Here is a 7,605-nt window from a genome sequence, read left to right as displayed (position 1 = left end):
AAAATCTTGAAAAATTAATCAAAATACATGTAGACTGACACAAACACCCACATTTAAAAAAATATAAATTGCATGGACTAATATTTTGGTAGGTGGGGCGTTGGGTTAGATTAAAAGGTGGTTTTCCGTATTCTTATAAAAGTCGAATGGCGTTGCTATAAGATGGTCATAATATATTTTGGTTTTTACTTCTTCGCTCCACTTGGTAATTAAAAACGCAGAAAAGAAATGCAGTGATTTGTTGTTATGCGAAACTACATCTACAACCGTCAGGCCGATTGAGCATCTAGAATCTTGACACTCTAAACTAAGGCCACTTAATATTAAGGTTTAATATGGTGATTGGGTAATTATTTGGTTAAACTAGCTAGTGCGAGGGGATTAAGAAAAGTAACAAGATTCATGCGATCTTCGCAATTTCACACCCTAGAACACAACTTTATTGATATATATTAGCGACTTGAAGTGATCTGGATTAATTAAGTGCCTAGATGCTAAGAGGAGAATCACAGATCGGATGAAAGGTGGATTAGGCGTTCCGGATTAAGCATCTGGTCCAAAATAGGATCTTAAAAGGTTTGTCTTTATTTGTATTTCTTAAGAAAAAGCTTGTAGTGCCTATAGCACCAACTAGAATAGATGGTCCAAAGTTGAATTGATTGTCCGCAGTCCTGTCAAGGCAAGTAAAATATCGCCACATAAACATGGTGATCGCAGGTTTATATCTTCGGCAGCGTCATCGCTAGCACTGGCATAGACGCTCTTTTGTTCTTTTTCTATTTTAAACAATAGACATTTTCCCTGATCAGTTTTTACTTTAAATAAAAACTTTTTTCTTCTTTAATTACATTTCAATCAAGCTATTAGTATTTAAATTGATGTACTCATAAGAAATTATTTTTCTACTACCTTCTTTAAATCCCAATTCTTGTTATAATGTATGAATAATACGCACTTAACAACTCGATTAGACCTCTTAGAGTAGAGATCATGGCATAAATTTGATCCGTAAGTACTGTTATCTCATGTTTTTTTTTTTTCCCACTTATTAGTTCATGACTCGTTTGAAAGAAATATATGTTACAGCCCTCTTCTTCTTTTTATCTCAATAAAATACAATGAAAATATTTAATGGGATTTTTTTATGGATAAACTACCAAAATATCCTTTACATGTTACCTCATTCATAATATCACCCCTTATCAATTTCAACAGTCTATTTCACAATTACCACTATCTAATACCTTTATTGTCATCCTTCCATCAGTATTAGTTCAAAATAGTTAATAGAAGGGTTGAATCATATATTTGAAACCTAGCCCGGCCCGACAGGTCGACCCGGGATTCAGCTGACCCAGAGCTAGAATCAAGCCGGGTTGAAGAAAAAACAAGAAAAGAAAAAAAACCGGAGTGACCGGGTAAGACCCGGTAAAAAACCTGGTTGCAACCCATTAACTTTTATTTTTTTTTTACTAAAACGATGTTGTTTTGATTTTAAAAAAAAATAACCCGGTTAAAATCCTTTCCCAGACTGGCTACGAGATCGGGTCTAAAAACTATTGGTTTAATAAATGATGTGTCATACAAATGTTTCATTAAATTAGAAAAACCGAGGGAAAAACTCTCACTAATATCCCACATTATTATATTTAATAGTATTGGATTCTAATGGGTTGAATTGGTGGTTAAAGAGGTTTACTCTCTTTCTCTCGACTTTCCAAAACTAGCAACTCAAAACGATGTCATTTTAAGGCCAGGAACCTAATTTTGCCCATCCACCTCTTCTCAGTTCACAATAGTGTTGCTGTGCGCCCCTTCTTCTTTCTTTTGCTTTCGTCTCAGTTCAATTTTTTTCCATTAATCTATGAGTTTTGCATATGGTCGCATCAAGTACTTGAACGCTTGAAGGTAGTCTGCTAACTTGGGTTTTTCTTTCTTTCATTCATTGTAAATTAATAATGTGTATGGACTATGAATTAAAATTTATATAAAAAAAAATTAGAAACCGTATTGTTATTTGATGTGTTTTACCATTATGGTCCTGCATGGAGTTGAGGAGTTATCATGACTTCAAGATTACTGCTTGATATAAATTAGGAACAGTTATCTCAAATTATACTACCTTTTCAAAAAATGTGTTATTCTTCATATGCAATCAGTATACATGGTATAATTATAAAATTAATTTGTTTGGTTTTTTACCCTCTAATATTTTTCAATATATATAAAAAAACCCAAAATATTAAGAAAAAATAATTAAAAAAATTGAGAGTGAAATGACAGGCAAGTGAAGAAAAAGAGGTCAAAATAAATATAAGAGTTTGAATACCTCTCTAACATAACTATGAGAGAACTAAAGATGAGATAAAGGATAAGAAGAGCTGGTACCTATAAAGGAGAGAATAACTTGAGAGAACCAAGAGAAGAAGAAAAACTAAAGAGAATATAAACACATAAATCCAATAGAAAAATTGCAAAGGAAGAATACATAGAGAGAGAGGGGGGGGGGAGAGATACTACCTAAAAAAAAGCCAACGACACCATTAAAAACAAAAGAAAAAAAACTAGCCATTTATTTTCGTCTCCTTTTCTTCTATTTGTCAAAGAACCATCCTAGTTCAATAGCTTAAATTGTTAGGTGATGTCCTAAGATATGTTTATATTATTCTCTAACACACCCCTTCAAGTGAAAGTTATTTGGGCTTGAAACTTGCACAGGCTCATATTATCTCGTGCTTGATTTTTTATCAAATAAATAGAAATGATGAGATTTGAACTCGTGACCGCTTAGTCATAAGGCTCTAATATTATGCTAAAGAATCATCCAAACTCAATAGCTTAAATTGTTAGGTGAGGTCCTAAGAAATGATTTATATTATTCTCTAACATTAGTTACATCTCCCTGTCATCTTCCACCTCCTTATAGTCACCACCTCTTCCTCACACAAATAGTAACAGTGCACTTGCATCCAACATACAACCCCCTATCTCTTTGTAGCACAACATCTACTTAACATCACCAACCACGAACCCATAATCTTCATCTTGTCAATACCACAGATCTCTCCCTTACAACTTGAGACCACCCAAACAACCACCTTACAGCAACAACCACCATATCTATCTTAGCCAAAACACACGTGAGCAGCCTCCACAACCTAGATCGAACCATTATAGCAGCATCAAACAGTAGCCAAACTTGCTAGAAGAGAGGATAAAGAAGGAGGGAGGGAGAAAACCAAAATTTTAGGTGGCCCAATCTCTTTCCAAGTGGTGCGATGAAAATCACCGCTAATGTGGAAAGAGAGAATTAAAACAATGCATCATTCCCATGCCACCAAGAACCAGTCCAATTTCTTGCATAAATGCTTTAACACCTTCTAAAGGTTAATTTTGAACCCAAACACATCAATTTATTTGTTTTGAGTAATTTATTATGTGTTGTTGATTTTATATGCATAAATGTACTTGCCTAATTATTGTTGGTTTTCTTAGATGTAATTATTACATTTATGTTATTAGGATTTGTTGATTGATGCATGGACATAATCGGTTTTTTATGACTCATCTTTTCTATATGTGGACATGATTTTGATTTGATAAGAAGATTTATGCTTGATGATTTTTTCAAATAATAAAGGGATAATTTTTAATGTGAATCAAAATAAAAGAAAAATTATCAAATAATCAATGGTATTAGTATTAAAAGGGTTATATTCACAAAAAGTAGAACCTTTTGTGTTTTTTTTTTTTAATTTAAATAAAAAATTTTGTTTTTTATATAAAAGAATCAACCTATGGGTTTTGTTAGAAAATATGAAGTTTTTTTCTTCTTCTTCTTTTTATGGATTATATGAGAAGGTGAAACTTTGTGTTAGAAAATATTAAGTTTTTTTTTTATCGAATAATCACCCTAAGGATGGAAAAATCCTTATAAAGGTTTTGTCCTTGTAAATTTTAAACCTTGCTATTTTTGAAAGAAAAAGAAGAAGAAGAATAGGAACAATTGTTTTTATAAATATTACTTTGTTATTTTTTAGGTCTTGCAATATGTGTCACTCTATCATTATAAACAAACTTGGCCTGGGTTAACATGGCCCCATCAAGGCCATTAAGTGTGAGTGTAAGCCTATGGACCTATTTTTAACATAATCTAGGATACAGGCTTAAATCCTAATTTATTATTTATCATCCTCCCGGGTCCAAAACTCGTATTTTAGAAGTAAGGATTAGGTCTTATTTCTAGGCTTAGGTCCCCAGTCATTGTTTTAGGTTTAATGATCTTTTTTATGAGAAGACACATACAAGTTTAGGCAAGTTTTTAGAAAAAGCATAATAGACACCTTTATCATTAAACACAAGCACAATACAACTTATCTTAGATAAGATGTATATGGTAATAGTCATCTTTCTTATTACATAATCAACTTCTTACCTAGAAATTTGAAGAACAGTTAGTATTTCTTAGTTATCATAAACTAAGTGGTGACTTTTTTTTTTTAATTTTACCCCTATCAATCCAAAAAACTAAATCAGATCATCAAGATGTCCTTTATGATAAAATTGTTGTTGTTGTCAAATTTTTTGCCATAGAAACGAAACTGATATACATGGTTCCATAAGTATCCAATGAATTTATTTTTTTCCATTCTTAGAATGGATCATTTTTACTTCTTTATGTTCCCTAAGATAAAGTTTTTTAATTTTATTTACATGCTTCAAACCACGATTCTCAAACTAGTGAAAATTATTTAACCATTAGATACATATTGTATGTTTCAATGCATTTATTTCTCTTCTTAAGCGTACTGGAACAATTAGAAAAATAAATTATGTGTGTAATAGGAATATCAAGGCGAACTACAATTAGAAAAGGTAAACATTAAAAATGAGTCGTCACCTAATTTTATGATAACTAGAAAACCCTAATTGATCTTCAAAGGTTTTAGATAAGGGGTTGGTTATGTAATAGAAAAAATAATAATCATCTTATAAATCTTATTTAAGATAAGGTGATTTGTGTTTATTTTTAATAATAAATGTGTCTGATATACTTACATGTAAAGAGTTTGCCAAAATTGATATTTGTATGTTATTAAAGATAAAAGACAAATATAACCTAAGAAAATGATTTGAGACATGAGCCTGATAATATTGCTCAATCCTTACTTTTGAAATGTTGGCATTGGACTTGTAAGGATTGTGAACAAATGATTGGCATAAACCTATTTAAGATTATATTGATTGAAATTAGCTCAAATATCACTACTCACACTTAATGGATTTATGTGATATCATAACGATCCAACATAAATTCACTTGAATCATCAAAGAAAGATATCTCAAAAAAGCATGAATACTATAATAAATTCACATATACATCAACATGAACATAAAAAATTCAAATTTAAATAAAAAATAATATTTACAATTAAAATTCAACATTAAGATTTTTACAAATATTTATATTTAAAAATTTAAAAATAATATTGTCATCATAGGTGACTCCATTTTATAAAAATAATTGACTTAATAGCTGGAATAGTATCTCTAAATGATGTTGCTCCCCACTATCAAGTACACACCATGTTCATAAAAGAAAAATAAAAAAAAAACATTTTTTTATTTTATATATATATTTATTACCAAATCCATGTTGTAGTATTTGGTGGTTTGTAGCCTTTCAAAACCATAATTATTAAATTTGGCAAATGACTTAGCAATTTGGAGGCTAACCCGATATTTTATTTTGAATTATTTTATATTAGCTTAATTAAATTTAAATCATTCAATAAATAAACTTGTGACCCAATAAAATTTATCTAGGTTAAAATCAAGAATTAAAAAAATTAAAACAATATTATTTTAAATAAAAATAACAAACTCAAATTAACACAGTAATCCTAATTAGACCCCAAACTTGGTCCAAGAACTATGCTCCAACCATGGCTCCAAATGGAACATAAATAAATCTCTTTGTAAACAAATGATAAAAAAAAATAAAAAAAAAATTATACGCTTTGACGAGTTAAATACACAGTTTTCAATGCGATTATTTATCTATAATTGCTAATTAATGAAAATAAGCTGCGTCTTCAAATTTATTTCATGAGTTCTAAAAAGAAAAAAAGAAATAAAGATATCACACCAGATACGTAGCTTTCTTTAACATTCGCATCAAATGTTCGTCCACCATCTTTTCTTTTCTTTTCGAGAATTTAACAAAATTATCTAGCCTCGATGCAAAAGGCTCTCGTCGGTCGCGCCTGTGTGAATTCTTTTTCCCCTTGTCCCACACCACAACGTTTTTGGACTTTTGTTCTCCTTTAATTTTTTTCGACCAGAAATAGTCAAATGCAAATATTTCGAGACTCCTTTGCATAAATTCCAAGTCAAAATGATGCACACCCTCGGTACGAACAATTTGACAATCATTTTTCAATTGAAACTTTGCAACTACTCCACGGGTTCTGATTAAAGTAAAGCTAGTTGAAGCAAATTCGGCAAGAGAGATAAAGCAAAAATTTTATTTTTATTTTGATGTGATGTGATCGTGAACTTCGGAATGATTTGATTAGATTTTTGTGCTCCATCCAGTGACTAAAGGCAAATGCGAACAGTGAAGCTTAATTACACGTGCTTAATGGCTGCTGGAAACGTGAAAACGAAAAGGAACCTTCCGCTGAGAACTCCACCTTTAATTATGATCCTATCCGATTTCGCCAGTTTTCGTTACAATTGCTCTCTTATCACATCGTTGTGCACGTGGTATTGTTTTCATTGATAAGTGGCTTGATTTACACATGGTGAATGTTTGTTTTTGCATTGTAATTTATTTTTTTTGTTTAAAAAATATTTTAAATGTTTTTTTAATGGTTTTAGTTTGTCAAAAATCACAGTGTGTTTTGTCTTTATTTTCTCCTCAATCTCAGCTGTTAATTGATTCTCTCAATAAATAAATAAATAAAAACATCCTGGTAATCACGAGCGTGTTGTTTATAACTCTGAGTTAAGAGATCACATTTTCTGCCATGATTCTCTCCCCACAAATTGAGCAAAAAGACGCTGGTGGCCAGCTCTTCCGCCACTTTCCAGGCTAGGCTCATCAAAGCAATCTTCAAGGGTTGGCTCGTTTAATCACATTATGCCTTAATTTCATGTTGCAATTGATCCCCGAGCAAACCAAATCCAATGATTTTGGTTCTTCAACATACAGAGACATAGAGCAAGAAACAAGAAAGCATTCACAAAGAAGCAAGGAAGAGGCAGAGTGATCTTGACAGCAGCAAACAACAGAGGCAATTACATTATTTGTTCCCCACAACTCCTGTTTATTCTAAGAGAATTAGCCCTAGAAAATCAGTTTCAAATACCTTTGTATGCTGATGTTCTTTTTTCTCTTTCTCTTGTAATACATATTTTATATAAATCTTGCTTGAATTTACAATTTTAGGTTGACAAGATTTGTCATTAAGTTTGCAGCAGAATTGATTGAATGGCCATTAGACTTCATGTTACTATGATGAACCAAGACGAGGCGAGGCAGTACATGTGCATAACCACTAAAGATTGAATTTTTATTTTTCCCCAAGGGCCCCCCGTTGG

Source organism: Populus alba, chromosome 2, assembly GCF_005239225.2.
Source record: "Populus alba chromosome 2, ASM523922v2, whole genome shotgun sequence".
In the NCBI taxonomy this organism is placed as follows: Eukaryota; Viridiplantae; Streptophyta; class Magnoliopsida; order Malpighiales; family Salicaceae; genus Populus; species Populus alba.
Note: the sequence above shows the minus strand (reverse complement) of the source record.